At 36.8% G+C, this 16986-nt stretch overlaps 1 protein-coding gene across 1 annotated transcript in view; it reads right to left on the bottom strand.

Annotated features, from left to right (window-relative positions):
* Positions 1 to 16986, bottom strand: part of MGAT4C (MGAT4 family member C) — a 523301-nt gene that overhangs the window by 270080 nt on the left and 236235 nt on the right. Inside the window, exon 2 of the mRNA XM_060165086.1 lies at positions 14430 to 14490. The gene's annotated coding sequence lies outside the window, so the exon portion shown is untranslated. The remainder of the gene's footprint in view (positions 1 to 14429; positions 14491 to 16986) is intronic.

Genomic DNA, 16986 nt, shown 5'->3' with positions numbered 1-16986 from the left:
TTACTAAAATTATTATATTCTTAGTTATATTTGTGGAAAACAAAGAAGGTAAATTCAAAATACCAATATCAAGAATGAGGTGAACAGTGCTACAGATCTAACCAACAATAAAATTTCATAATATTTCCTAATAGTATTTTATGAATAATTTTATGTAAATAGATACAATAATTTAGACACAATAGACAAATTTTCTGAACAACATAAATTGCCATAGCTGACATAAGGTAATAAAGATAAACTGAATATCCCTTTATTTATTGAGGAAATTATATTTACAATTCAAAACTTTTCCATAAAGAAAATTCCAGGCTATTTAAAGAGCTACTAAGATAGATCTTTTTTTTTTTTAATTATTTATTTATGGCTGTGTTGGGTCTTCGTTTCTGTGCGAGGGCTTTCTCTAGTTGTGGCAAGCGGGGGCCACTCTTCATCGCGTGCGCGGGCCTCTCACTATCGCTGCCTCTCTTGTTCTCTGTGGAGCACAGGCTCCAGACGCACAGGCTCAGTAATTGTGGCTCACGGGCCCAGTTGCTCCGCGGCATGTGGGATCTTCCCAGACCAGGGCTCAAACCCATGTCCCCTGCATTGGCAGGCAGATTCTCAACCACTGCGCCACCAGGGAAGCCCTAAGATAGCTCTTTAAGTAGCTTTCTAGTGAATCTTATCAATTACTTGAAGAAGAAATAAGACACAAACTTAGAAAATCATGGAAAGTAATCCTTTCAAAGCTTATTTTATGTCTTGAAACCAAATGAGATAAAGACCTGAAAGGAAAGAAAATTACAGTCCAATATTTTTCATAAACATAAACATAAAAAATTTTAAGACAGTATTAGCAAATCATATCCAGTCATATATATGAAGCATGTTACATGATGACCAAGTAGAATATATTCCAGGAATGCATGGCTGGTTTAGCATTCAGAAATTAATCAATGCAATTTGCCATATATATATATATATATATATATATATTATAGAGAAGACAAATAATAAGATCATCACAAAAGATGCAGAAAAATATTATTTGAAATCCAGGACTCATTCATGATAAAAACTTTTAAACTCCTAGGCACAGAGTAGAACTCTCTCAATCCCATTAAGAATATATGTGAGGGGCTTCCCTGGTGGTGCAGTGGTTGAGAGTCTGCCTGCCAATGCAGGGGACATGGGTTCATGCCCCGGTGTGGGAAGATCCCACATGCCGCGGAGCGGCTGGGCCCGTGAGCTATGGCCGCTGAGCCTGCGCGTCTGGAGCCTGTGCTCCGCAACGGGAGAGGCCACAAGAGTGAGAGGCCCACATACCGCAAAAAAAAAAAAAAGAATATGTGTGAAAACTAAAATCATACTTTCAGTATTTCTCTCCTACCATTGGGAATATTACAAGAGAATCAGTTCTCACCATTTCTATTCAACATTGTAATGGAAGTCCTAGCTAGTGAAATTGGACAAAGAGAAATGAAAATACAAATGTTGGCATGGAAACCTTAATATTAGTAATATGCCTGTGTATACAGAAAAGCCTACAGAATCTACAAGTAGCTACTTAAAGTAATAAGTACAATAAATTTAGCAAGCTCACAGGATAAAATATTGGTATAAAAACTGTATTTCTCTATACTTACAATGAGAAATAAACACTTTAAAATGTTTCCATTAATGATAGCATCAATAAATATTAAATAGGAATAAATCTAACAAAATATGTGTGGGATCTCTATTATGGAAACTATGAATTGCTTCAGAGAGAAAGAAAATAAGACATAAGTAAAAGGAGAGCTATGCTTTATAAATGAGAAGACTCATTATTTTTAAGATGCCAATTTTTCCTGATTTGTTAGCTTTAATACAATTGCAGTCAAAATATCATAAGAATCTTAACTAGTTCTAAGATGAAATGGAAAAGGATCTGGAATAGTCAAAATAATCTTGAAAATGGAGACATTTGATAGAGTTACAGTAACTTATTTCAAAACTTGCTCTTAATATGTAGTAATAGATATCTCAATAGCATACTTTAAGAATTTAATAATACACAAAAAGATCAATAGAACAATAAAATATCTCACACACATATTTTCAATTAATTTTGGAACAAGGCCTTAGTCAACTCAATGAGGAAGGAAAGTATTTATGAAATTATACTGGAATTAAATGGATATTTGTACTTAAAAATTATTGTTGATCCCTACTTTGCCAACACACAAAAATTATTTAGCTGGTTCATAGAACAAAATGTAAAGCTGGAGGTAAAAAGATTCTAGAAGAAACTATAGAGGAACCTTCAAGATGGCAGAGGAGTAAGCCGTGGAAATCACCTTCCTTCACACAAATACATCAAAAATACATCTACATGTGGAACAACTCCTACAGAATACCTACTGAATGCTGGCAGAAGACTTCAGACATCCCAAAAGGCAAGAAACTCCCCCACGTACCTGGGTAGGACAAAAGAAAAAAGGAAAAACAGAGACAAAAGAATAGGGATGGGACCTGCACCTCTGGGAGGGACCTGTGAAGGAGGAAGTTTCCACACACTAGGAAGCCCCTTCACTGGTGAAGACGGGGGGTGGGCTAGGGGGTGAAGCTTCGGAGCCATGGAGGAGAACGTAGCAACAGGAGTGCAGAGGGCAAAGCGGAGAGATTCCCGCAAAGAGGATTGGTGCCGACCAGCACTCACCAGCCTGAGAGGCTTGTCTGCTCACCCGCCTGGGCACTTAGGGGCTGGGAGCTGAGGCTTGGGCTTCACTGGTCAGACGCCAGGGAGAGGACTGGGGTTGGCTGCGTGAACACAGCCTGAAGGGGGCTAGTGCGCCACAGCTAGCCAGGAGGGAGTCCGGGAAAAAGTCTGGACCTGCCTAAGAGGCAAGAGACCATAATTTTGGGGTGTGCAAGGAGAGGGGATTTGGAGCACTGCCTAATGAGCTCCAGAGACTAGCGCAAGCTGCAGCTATCAGTGCGGAAACCAGAGACAGGCAAGAAACACTAAGGCTGCTGCTGCAGCCACCAAGACACCTGTGTGCAAGCAGAGGTCACTGTCCACACCTCCCCTCCTGGGAGCCTGTGCAGCCCGCCACTGCCACAGTCCCGTGATCCAAGGACAACTTCCCTGGGAGAACACAGGTGCACCTCAGACTGGTGCAACGTCACACAGGCCTCTGCCACCACAGGCTTGCCCTGCATTCCGTACTCCTGCCTCCCCTGGCCTAAGTGAGCCACAGCGCCCTAATCAGCTGCTACTTTAACCCGCTCCTGTCTGGGCAGGGAACAGATGCCCTCAGGTGACCTACACGCAGAGGCGGGGTCAAATCCAAAGCTGAACCCCGGGAGCTGTGCGAACAAAGAAGAGAAAGGGAAATTTCTCGCAGCAGCCTCAGGAGCAGCGGATTAAATCTCCACAATCACCTTGATGTACCCTTCATCTGTGGAATATCAGAACAGAAAACGAATCATCCAAAATTGAGGTGGTGGACTTTGAGAGCAACTGTAGACTTGGGGTTTATTTTCTGCATCTAATTTGTTTCTGCTTTTATGTTTATTTTCATTTAGTATTTACAGCTTATTATCATTGGTATATTTGTTTATTGATTTGGTTGCTCTCTTCCTTTTTTCTTTAATAAATATATATTTTTCTTTTTCTCTTTTTGTGAGTGTGTATGTGTATGCTGCTTTGTGTGATTTTGTCTGTATAGCTTTGCTTTTACCATTTGTCCTAGGGGTCTGTCTGTCCTTTTTTTTTTTTTTTGTACAGTTCTTAGCACTTGTTATAATTGGTGCATTTGTTTTTTCATTTGGCTGTTCTCTTCTTTCTTTCTTTTCTTTATTTTTAATAACATATTTTTTTCTATTTTAATAACTTTATTTTATTTCTTTCTCTTCTTCCCTTCTTCCCTTCCTCCCTTCCTCCCTTCCTTCCTTCCTTCCTTTCTTTCTTTCTTATCCCTTTCCTTCTGAGCTGAGTAGCTGACAGGGTCTCCATGCTCTGGCCCGGTGTCAGGCCTGAGCCTCTGAGGTGGAAGAGCTGAGTTCAGGACATTGGTCCACCAGAGACCTCCCAGCTCCACATAACATCAAATGGCAAAAGCTCTCACAGAGATCTCCATCTCAAAGCTAAGACCCAGCTCCACTCAATGACCAGCAAGCTATAGTGCTGGACACCCTAGGGCAAACAACTAGCAAGACAGGAACACAACCTACCCATTAGCAGAGAGGCTGCCTAAAAACATAAGTTCACAGCCCCCCCCCCCCAAACACACCACCGGACGCGGTCCTGCCCACCAGAAAGACAAGATCAAGTCTCATCCACCAGAACACAGGAACCATCCCCTCCACGAGGAAGCCTACAAAACCTACTGAACCAACCTTAGCCACTGGGGGCAGACACCAAAATCAATGGGAACTACGAACCTGCAGCCTGTGAAAAGAAGACCCCAAACACAGTAAGTTAAGCAAAATGAGAAGACACAGAAATACACAGCAGATGAAGTAGCAAGGTAAAAACCCATCAGACCAAACAAATGAAGAGGAAATAGGCAGTCTACCTGAAAAAGAATTCAGAATAATGAGAGTAAAGATGATCCAAAATCGATCCAAGAAGAAGATATAACAATTGTAAATATTTATGCACACAACATAGGAGCACCTCAATACATAAGGCAAATACTAACAGCCATAAAAGGGGCAAATGACAATAACACAATAATAGTGGAGGACTTTAACACTCCACTTTCCCAAATGGATGTATCATCCAAAATGAAAATAAATAAGGAAACACAAGCTTTAAATGACACATTAAGCAAGATGGACTTAATTGGTATTTATATGACATTTCATCCGAAAACAACAGAATACACTTTCTTCTCAAGTGCTTGTGGAACATTCTCCAGGATAGATCATATCTTGGGTCACAAATAAAGCCTTGGTAAATTGTAAGAAAACTGAAATCATATGAAGTATATTTTCCAAACACAATGCTATGAGACTAGATATCAATTACAGGAAAAAAAAAACTGTAAAAAATACAAACACATGGAGGCTAAACAATACACCACTAAATAACCAAGAGATCACTAAAGAAATCAAAGAGGAAATAAAAAAATACCTAGAAAAAAATGACAGTGAAAACATGACAACCCAAAACCTATGGGATGCAGCAAAAGCAGTTCTAAGAGGGAAGTTTATAGCAATACAGTCTTACCTTACAAAACAAGAAACATCTCAAATAAACAACCTAACCTTACCCCTAAAACAATTAGCGAAAGAAGATCAAAAAACCATAAACTTAGCAGAAGAAAAGAAATCATAAAGATCAGATCAGAAATAAGGGAAAAAGAAATTAAGGAAACAATAACAAAGATCAATAAAACCAAAGCTGGTTCTTTGAGAAGATAAACAAAAGTGATAAACCACTAGCCAGACTCATCAAGAAAAAAAGGGAGAAGACTCAAATCAATAGATTTAGAAATGAAAAAGGAGAAATAACAACTGACATGCAGAAATACAAAGGATCATGAGAGATTACTACAAGCAACTATATGCCAATAAAATGGACAACCTGGAAGAAATGGACAAATTTTTAGAAAAGTTCAACCTTCCTAGACTGAACCAGGAAGAAATAGAAAATATAAACAGACCAATCACAAGCACTGAAATGGAAACTGTGACGAAAAATCTTCCAACAAATAAAAGCCCAGGACCAGATGGCATCACTGGTGAATTCTATCAAACATTCAGAGAAGAGCTAACACTTATCCTTCTCAAACTCGTCCAAAATATAGCAGAGGAAGGAACACTCCCAAATTCATTCTACAAGACCACCATCACCCTGATACCAAAACCAGAGAAAGATGTCACAAAGAGAGAAGACTACAGGCCAATATCACTGATGAACATACATGCAAAAATCCTCAACAAAATTCTAGCAAACAGAATCCAACAGCACATTAAAAAGATCATACACCATGATCAAGTGGGTTTATCCCAGGAATGCAAGGATTCTTCAATATATACAAATCAATCAACGTGATACACCATATTAAAAAATTGAAGGATAAAATCCATATGATCATCTCAATAGATGCAGAGAAAGCTTTCAACAAAATTCAACACCGATTTATGATAAAAACCCTGCAGAAAGTAGGCATAGAGGGAACTTACCTCAACATAATAAAGGCCATATATGACAAACCCACAGCCACCATAGTTCTCAATGGTGAAAAACTGAAACCACTTCCACTAAGATCAGGAACAAGACAAGGTTGCCCACTCTCACCACTATTATTCAACATAGTTTTGAAAGTTTTAGCCACAGCAATCAGAGAAGAAAAAGAAATAAAAGGAATCCAAATCAGAAAAGAAGTAAAGCTGTCACTGTTTGCAGATGACGTGACGCTATACATAGAGAAACCTAAAGATGCTACCAGAAAACTACTAGAGCTAATCAATGAATTTGGTAATGTAGCAGAATACAATACTAATGCACAGAAATCTTTTGCATTCCTATACACTAATGATTACTACTCTGAAAGAGAATTTAAGGAATTACTCCCATTTACTGTTGTAACAAAAAGAATAGAATACCTAGGAATAAACCTACCTGAGACAAAAGACCTGTATGCAGAAAAGTATAAGACAGTAATGAAAGAAATTAAAGATGATGCAAACAAATGGAGAGATATATACCATGTTCTTGGAATGGAAGAATCAACATTGTGAAAATGACTCTACTACCCAAAGCAATCTACAGATTCAATGCAATCCCTATCAAACTACCAATGACATTTTTCACAGAACTAGAACAAAACATTTCACAATAAGTATGGAAACACAAAAGACCCCGAATAGCCAAAGCAATCTTGAGAACGAAAAATGGAGCTGGAGGAATCAGGCTCCTGGATTTCAGACTATGTTAGAAAGCTACAGTAATCATGACAGCATGGTACTGGCACAAAAACAGAAATATAGATCAATGGAACAGGATAGAAAGCCCAGAGATAAACCCACACACATATGGTCAGCCTATCTTTGATATAGCAAGAATATACAATGGAGAAAAGACAGCCTCTTCAATAAGTGGTGCTGGGAAAACTGGACAGCTACATGTAAAAGAATGAAATTAGAACACTCCCTAACACCATACACAAAAATAAACTCAAAATGGATTAAAGACCTAAACGTAAGGCTAGACACTATAAAATTCTTAGAGGAAAATGTAGGCAGAACTCTCTATGACACAAATCACAGCAAGATCCTTTTTGACCACCTCCTAGAGAAATGGGAATAAAAACAAAAATAAACAAATGGGACCTATGAAACTTAAAAACTTTTGCACAGTAAAGGAAAACATAAACAAGACAAAAATACCACCCTCAGAATGGGAGAAAATATTTGCAAATGAAGCAACTGACAAAGGATTCATCTCCAAAATATACATGCAGCTTATGCAGCTCAATATCAAAAAAACAAACAACCCAATCCAAAAATGGGCAGAACACCTAAATAGACATTTCTGCAAAGAAGACATACAGACTGCCAACAAACACACGAAAAAAAATGCTCAACCTCATTAATCATTAGAGAATTGCAAATCAAAACTACAATGAGTTATAACCTCACACCAGTCAGAATGGCCATCATCAAAAATCTACAAACAGAAAATGCTGGAGAGGGTGTGGAGAAAGGGAACCCTCCTGCACTGTTGGTAAGAATGTAAATTCATACAGCCCCTATGGAGAGCAGTATGGAGGTTCCTTAAAAAACTAAACACAGAACTACTATATGACCCAGCAATCCCAGTACTGGGCACATACCCTGAGAAAACCATAATTCAAAAAGAGTCATGTACCCCAATGTTCTTTGCAGCTCTATTTACGATAGCCAGTACATGGAAGCAACCTAAATGTCCATTGACAGATGAATGGATAAAGAAGATGTGGCACATATATACAATGGAATATTACTCAGCCATAAAAAGAAATGAAATTGAGTTATTTGCAGTGAGGTGGCTGGACCTAGAGACTGTCATACAGAGTGAAGTTAAGTCAGAAAGAGAAATAGAAATACCATATGCTAACACTTACATATGGAATCTAAAAAAACAAACAAAAATGTTTCTGGAGAACCTAGGGGCAGGACAGGAATAAAGACGCTGACGTCAAGAATGGACTTGAGGACACGGGGAGGGGGAAGTGTAAGCTGGGACGAAGTGAGAGAGTAGCATTGTCATATATACACTACCAAATGTAAAACAGATAGCTAGTGGGAAGAAGCTGCAGAGCACATGGAGATTAGCTTGGTGCTTTGTGTTGCCCTAGAGGGGTAGGATAGGGAGGGTGAGAGGGAGTTTCAAGAGGGAGTGGATATGGGGATATATGTATACATATAGCTGATTCACTCTGTTATACAGTACAAAGTAATACACCATTTTAAAGCAATTATGCTCCAATAAAGTTGTTAAAAAAAGAGAGAAAATATAGGAGAATAACTTTGCTATCTAGAAATATGCCAAGATTCTTAGACAGTTCATAAAATACCAAACAATAAAAGTTTGCATTTATTTTTCTTACTGTAAATGCTTTCAGAAAATGATACTGTAAAGCTGCATCGAGGCAACATAGAATCATGGAAAGATCATGGCCTTAAAATAAGTGTTACAGGGCTTCCCTGGTGCCGCAGTGGTTGAGAGTCTGCCTGCCAATGCAGGGAATGCGGGTTCGTGCCCCGGTCCGGGAAGATACCACATGCCGCGGAGCGGCTGGGCCCGTGAGCCATGGCCGCTGAGCCTGTGTGTCCGGAGCCTGTGCTCCACAACGGGAGAGGCCACAGCAGTGAGAGGCCCGCATACCGCAAAAAAAAAAAATAAAATAATAAGTGTTACACAGTAGTTAAATTAGTTTGGTAAATACTGGGTTAAACAGCAACAAATTTATTAGTGTAATGGTTCATGTTTTTAATAGGTTGTTGTGTTTTTTCATATCTAAAACAGGTATTGTACATGATATTTCCCAAATTTCTTTGAAATTATCAGTTACAAAAAAAATTATCACAAAATTCCTATTTACATCTTGCATTGTATGTGCTATAAAGAATATGTTTAGGGAAGTAATAGGTTACAGATATCTTGGCTTTTTGGTCATCAAGGTCTAATTAAACACTTTTTTTTTTGGAAAAATGAACTTATTTACAGAATGGAAGTAGAGTCACAGATGTAGAAAACAAACTTATGGTTACCAGGGAGTAAGCGGGGAGGGATAAATTGGGAGACTGGGATGGATATACAGACAGTACTAAATATAAAATAGATAACTAATAAGGACCTACTGTATAGAATAGGGAACTTTACTCAATACTCTGTAATGGCCTAAATGGCAAAAGAATCTAAAAAAAAGAGTGGATATATGTACATGTATAATGAGTTCACAGGTCATCATTCTTATGAGTTCTTCCTCAAGTGTGTCTCTGAAAGATATGCCCTTCATCTGATATTTTATTTCATGTTTCCTTGCTTTATCAGTTTATTGAGTATTTGCTGAAGTGACCAGTAGTTTCCATACATAATGACACTGACTCCTCCTCTAATCTATTTTTAAAATAAAGCCAGATTAAGTGATACACATTTACTATGCACACACACATATACACACACACCCTGACACATGTGTATGTGTGGCATGTATGCATGTATGCAAATATATAGCACATACAAAAGGGAGATCTTGTAATACGTAATGCCAGATTTTTCTGTGTAAACCATCATTCAAAATAATCACATTCTTTTTTTTTTAGGCTTCTAAAATAAGAAGAGATTGAACATATTCTAGGGACTTAGCTACATGCCAACAAAATCCCTATTTCTTAAACTAGAATTAAATCTTCCACAATCTTGTCCTAATCTATTTTCAAATATAACTTCCATCCAAAGCAGCTGCCAAACATAACATAATATATCCTCCTACATTTATCTGATATCCTCCTACATTTATATAACATAATATATCCTCCTACATAATATATCCTCCTACATTTATTTGATATACCTGTTGAAATGAGCAACTAATTCTTACTAAACACCTTCTTCATGCCTTTTCTTATGCTATTCCCTCTGCCAAGAATTCCTTCAGCTTTCTTCAAAGATTAGTGTCAAATTAACCTCTGCAGTATGCTGTTGCTATTTCCCTCAGCTAAAAATGAACTCTAGTTCTGCTAAATGCCATTAACATTTTCAACTTCTGCTCTATAGTTAAAGTTCTACTTTAACTTTTTAAAAGTATATATTGAATTTTCTTACTATATATTGATCCCATGAGGTGAGAGTTAACCATTTACAATAATAAATCTCCTATAGACTTTTGCACAGTTTCATACACAGTCAGCTCTCAATAAACACTTGTAAAATAACTGGTTGTTTTTAAAAACCATAGATATTTTTGTTTCTCTTTAAACTAGTTCAGAAGATATCCATGGAAATTTTCATAATTACTCTAAGACAATACTACTTACAGATTCCATGGCACTTAATATCTAATAGGTATTGGTAGGGTTCAGTTGTTTTCTGGAGAAGCTACTGTGTGAAGCTTGCTGACTTGTCTGTTTGTATATGATATTTGTAATTATTTTGTTAAATTAACCAGTAATTATATAACTTTCTGTTCTATATATTTAATATATACTTTATATTTCTTATACTCTTAGTTATGGAATTATTTTGTTTTAATTATCTGATTTCATAAACTCAACAAATTTTATTGACTATTTATTATATACTAGGCACTATGCTAGGCACTGAAATTGTGCTTAAGTTTTGTATAACAGACAAAATATAAACAGGTAAATAATATTCTTTCTCTCTCTATATAGTATATTATTTATATAATTAATATTTATAAAATATAGGTAAAATACTTAAATATTATGGCAAATGCTATGAGATCAAAGAAGTCTGTGAGAGATCAAGACTAGATTAGACAACTAGAAAATACTTTTTAGAAGAGGTGATATTTAATCTATTTAAGCAGAGTCTGAAATGTGGGGATTTACTCACCATGTAAAGAAAAGAGAAAAAGAATGGCTGTTATTGAAAAGACAAGAAATAACAAATGTTGTAGAGGATGTGGAAAAAGGGAACCCTCATACACTGTTGATGGGACCGTAAAATGGTGTAGCCACTATGGAAAATAGTTATGGATATTCCTCAAAAAATTATGAATAGAACCACAATACGACCCAGCTATTAAACTTCTGGGTGTTTATCTGAAGAACATGAAAACACTAATTCAAAAAGATATATGTACCCCTATGTTCACTGCAGCATTATTTACAATAGCCAAGATGTGGAAACAACATAAGTGTCCATCAATAAAAGAATGGATAAAGATGTGGTGTATGTATGCAATGGAATACTACTCAGCCATAAAAAGAATGAAATCCTGCCATTTGTGACAACTTGGATGGACCTTAAGAGAATAATGCTAAGTGAAATAAGTCAGATGGAAAAATACAAATACCTTAAGATTTCACTCATACGTAAAATCTAAAAAAAAAAACTAACCAATAAAAATAAACTTATATATAGAGATAAGATTACTGATTACCTAAGTAGAAGGGATTTAGGAGTGGGCAAACTAAGTGAAGGGGGTCAACTGTATGCAGTTGGATGGTAATTAGACTTGTGGTGGTAATCTCTCTTTGGTGTATACAGATGTTAAATTATAATGCTGTACACCTTAAACTTATAAAAGAACAGAGGAAAAATTCATGATAGATATAAAAAACTATTTAAAAGTACCATTATAATCTTAGCAACAAAATACTTGTTAAATCCTTTAAATGTCTCTAACAAAATGGTTCATTTTATTCCATAAATGGCTCATGCTATTTTCATTCTGAAAATAACGTGAATTTAGTCTGTATTTATAAAAGATTTTTCTTAAAAAAAAAAAATTAAGAAAATACCTTGTAGTGAGGTATATAATAGGTTTAAAAAAAGACATGGAAAATTCAAAGTTATGCATTTTTTATTGTCTATAGCAAAAAACAAAATTGGAATGGAGAGAAGAGGGCAGAAATATGCCTAATCATGTGTACTTTGCATATGGTATAACAGTATTTTTTTCCTAGTTTCATGAACTGCTTTTCTTTCTTTCCTTTCTTTTCAGAAAAATGCTTACTAATATTTTGAAACCTTAAAATAATATTATTAAATATATTTACTTCACACTCCTGTTTATTAGGAGGCCTTGCAAGGTTTTAAGACCACAGTTTAATTTAAGGATTGTGAAATGTGAAGAATATCTTATTTAAATATTGTGAATCGTGCATAAATGACTTAGTAGGTTCCTACAGTAATGCCCTAATTATGATATAACTCATTAATAGGAAAATTCCAGTTTATGTTAAATGTTCCACATTTTCACACCTAGGATACAATCTGAAGACTTACACTATATAAAAATGCAGCATAGGGCTTCCCTGGTGGCGCAGTGGTTGAGAGTCCGCCTGCCAATGCAGGGGACACGGGTTCGTGCCCCGGTCCGGGAAGATCCCACATGCCGCGGAGCGGCTGGGCCCGTGAGCCATGGCCGCTGAGCCTGCGCGCCCGGAGCCTGTGCTCCGGAATGGGAGAGGCCACAACAGTGAGAGGCCCGCGTACCGCAAAAAACAAACAAACAAACAAACAAACAAAAAACCCCAAGGGAAGATATTAGGTTTTAGTTTTATATACCCCATCATGGAAATAATAAAATGAAGAATAGGGTTTTTTCGTTTTTGCATTTGTTAAATATACCACATAAAAAAAATCCATATGAAAAATCTCTCAGCACAATGTTAACATATAAATAGACATCTCTTTCTTTTATGTTCCTTTCAAATTTGAACCAGTATCTGTCTCACTTTCCAAGGTATGCCATTTTCTTTCAAAATATATAGAGTAACAAAGTAGAATTGCCACAGCAGAAAACTATATTATAAATGGGAAAACTCTTTGCTTTCTAAAGATTTTCTTCCAGGAGACCTGTTTCAAATCAGCTCTGCATTTTTTTCCCACTATAAAGTAATGCACTTAAGTACATATCCCTTTGTTTCAATAAATAAAGGAGTCATAGAAATGCATTCATCAAGGGCTAGGCCATTATTGGGAAACATATGTATAACTACTTAATTATCAGGATAAATGATTATACTAACAGCAGAAAGGTTGATTAATTTTTTGTTACATACACCTGCATATTAATAGACAAATTGTTGTCAATCCCTTTGCTGTTGAAATGTTCCAAGAGATCATCTAACATATGTTCACGTTACCAGTCCTCTAACAGATAAAAATTCAGTAGTGAGAGGCTATATGAATCAAGCATGCACCATCCTATAGCATAGGTCTGACGACCCCTGAATGTGTCCTGCTCCCGGGGGAAACCAATTTAATGCTTCATCGCACACAGAGTAGTATGTATGAATCACAAAACCTCCAGATAAATTAGTGACAGGTACATCTGAACAGGATTCCTTCTAAGTCGCTTATCTGAAGCCAGGCAAGCTTGTTTCATCCTCACTTTCAAAGATAAAGCCACATGGCATGTTGCCTTCGCAGATTCTCACAAAGCAAACAGCCCCGATAGTCCATTTATTGGGGGAAAAAATTCCCTTATTATTTCAGGTACTGTGTGCTGTGACAACAAATGGGATAAAGTGAAAACTACCTGCCAGGGGAAAATTCACCAGTTGATACCAGGCTTTATGTCTTCTCTAAGTTTCATAAGCTCTGTGCCTCTTGCTCTTTTACTTTTATTTTTGACAGTTCTGATACCCCACAGTTGTAGCCATGGCAAAGTTCAAGAACAAAACAGCAGGTTATCAAAGACAACTTATCAGAAGCCAAACAGGGAGAAGAGATGCCAACAATTAGTAAGTAATGGAAAGACGGATCTGTGACAGAACAAGGAAAAAAGGTGCACCAATCTTTTATCTTTAACTGACTACTTACTCCATTTGAAAAAAAACTCAGAGAAAAACTGAAACAATAAATATAGGCTCTAAGTACTCAGGGATATTGATCACAGAAAAGATGAAAAAATAAATTATGTACAAAATAGCATAGGAAATGTTTATTTGTAAGGGATTATTTTATAAATTTTATCAACCATAAATAAATTGGAATATCAAAAGTATATAAAGCTATCTGCTTTAAACTAAGTATCAGTGAATAGCACGGTTATATTATCTTCTTCAAAGTTAAGTATCTACTAACTACTAGAATTCTTTAAACTGAACAATAGAACAGACACATCAGTTCTTACTTTCTGCACTTCTTATGGTCTACACTTAAACTTAATCAAGACTTTCATTATATATCTTAATAAAGGCCACGTCTTATCACAAGGTCAGTTATATAGCAGAGCAGAATTCAGTAGCACAAAATAAATAGTACTCACGTTTTAGGTTCCATAGATGGTCCTTCTCATGAAAAATCAGGGTTGTGCTTTCTGGGTGAGTCTGTGTTAAATCAAAATAACAAAAGTCTTAGTTTCCCATGCACTGCCACTTAGAATGCATGCAAATAAACTCCCAGTTAGTCAAGGAGAAAAAAATTGCTTTAAAAGAGTACTGATTTGTAAATTTGGTCCTTTTAAATGTAGATAATATTTACCCCTCCTCTTTCCCCCATATCTTTACAAAATTTCTGCCCAATGAACTCATTACTGTAGAAACTCAACTATGGCTATGGTCAGTTAATGAAATTCAGGTCCGGGATTAACCTCCATAAACATGTACATAGTTGGGCTTCTGGAATTGGGAGAGACAAGGGTGATGCTGGAAAGGAAAAATAAGTAAACCATATAATTTAAAGAATGATAAATTCTTACGATAGATTTAGCTAAATTAAGTGCTGTCCTATATTTGAGGTGACTCATAAAATTCTTAATGTACAAAAAATGAAAGCAAAAATACTATGAAAACATAACCAATACCATATTCAATGACACTGTGGGGAATATTAATGTAATATTCATGTAGCTACTAAGTTTACCTTCTTTGAAATTACACAGGTTTAATTAGATTAGATGTATGTTCTTTACAGCCACAATAATTTAAGCAATATTAAACACCATTTAAAATATGCAAGAACTTCAGTTAGCATGCAATAAAATTATTTTTGCTCTATCCAGTTACTATGTTTATACTGAGTTATTATTTACAATGCACTTTAACATCATCAATAATTTCTTGGAAGCTTCAGTATTTGAGAACTGAATGTTCAATTAAAACATTAACCTGCTTGTGAAGTACCATATTATAATAATGTTAGTTTATTTTTATGAATTAGAGAAATATGCAAATGTAATCAGAACAATTAGTTTGAATATTTAAAAAGCCAAATGTCATGTGTGTATTTAAATTTTATAAATAAAAACTCATATAAAAGTCCTTAATTACTACATGTCAAACTTTATTCACTGTATAATGGAGTGTTCAGATTTTCTGGTTAATTATCCATTTATTTAACAAATAGATCCTGACTAAGATGGCCTTACAATTCCCCTAGGCTTGACTAAACTTTACATAGGTTTCTTCTGATTTTAGGCCCCTGACCTCCCTTTTCTCAGAGCATTTACTTTAAACTTGCAATTATGAATTATTTTTCTGGCCCTTTGAGATATAATTCTTTTCCCAACCTCTTGCCAGTTTCACAGCACAGGAATGTCTTTCTCAAGGACTTGGGAGCCACCCTTTTGAGATGCAATCATCAAGAAAAATAGTGTCTCTATCTCCTAGCGTCTAGGTGAGGGTCCAAGCCTAATAATAGGCACTATTAACAAATCCAAATGACCTCATCACATTGACTAACTTCCTCCTAACATCTTCTAGTATTATTATTTTTAATTAATTAATTTATTTATTTTTGGCTGCATTGGGTCTTTGTTGCTGCCCGGGTTGCTCCTCTAGTTGTGGCGAGCGGGGCCACTCTCTATTGTGGTGCGCGGGCTTCTCATTGTGGTGGCTTTTCTCGTTGTGGAGCATGGGCTGTAGGCGCATGGGCTTCAGTAGTTGTGGCTCGCAGGCTCTAGAGCCCAGGCTCAGTAGTTGTGGTGCACAGGCTTAGTTGCTCCACGGCATGTGGGATTTTCCCGGACCAGGGCTCGAACCGCTGTCCCCTGCATTGTCAGGCAGATTCTTAACCACTACACCACCAGGGAAGTCCTCATCTGCTAGTATTTTTTGACCAGATCAGGTCAGCTCTTAAAAATTTCCCACCATGTATTTCAGCAGAGTTAAGTTCAATATCTCCTCCCTTTTACAATAGTCTTGAATAAAGTCTTCCTTGACTGTTTAACTCCACGTGATGCAAGTTTCCTTTATGTTCTCAAGTGTTCATTATGTGCCAACACACTAGTAATTCAGTGGTAGAGAAGGCAGACACTGTACTTGCCCTAACAGAACCTATGGTCTAGTTGGGAGACAGAGACATGTAAATTGACATTTAAAATAGAAGGTGATCAATACTATGACTGTAAGAACAGAATGGGGCACCAAATAAAAGTGGAGCAGATGATAAAAAGTATAAAAGAATAAGTGTGATTGAATCTATCACTTCACATGATGAGGTATCATCCAGAGAAGCTGGACAAGGGAAAATGCTCCAGGAAGAGGGTTCAGCATGTGTGAAAGCTTAGAGACAAAATAAACATTTCAGTACAAAGAAAATAAGATAGAAATGGCTGGATTGTACACAGTGATGTGGGGGAGTGGCAGGAAATGGGGCTGAGATGTAAAAGAAAGGAGGTAAGAAAAGGCACTTAGTCATATAGTTGTTCACTTTTTTTTTTTTTTTTTTTTTTGCGGTATGTGGGCCTCTCACTGCTGTGGCCTCTCCCGTTGCGGAGCACAGGCTCGGGACGCGCAGGCTCAGCGGCCACGGCTCACGCGCCCAGCCGCTCCGCGGCATGTGGGATCTTCCCGGACCAGGGCACGAACCCGTGTCCCCTGCAT

This window comes from Lagenorhynchus albirostris, chromosome 11 (genome assembly GCF_949774975.1).
Source record: "Lagenorhynchus albirostris chromosome 11, mLagAlb1.1, whole genome shotgun sequence".
Lineage (NCBI taxonomy): Eukaryota > Metazoa > Chordata > Mammalia > Artiodactyla > Delphinidae > Lagenorhynchus > Lagenorhynchus albirostris.
This window is presented reverse-complemented; position numbering and strand designations above follow the sequence as displayed.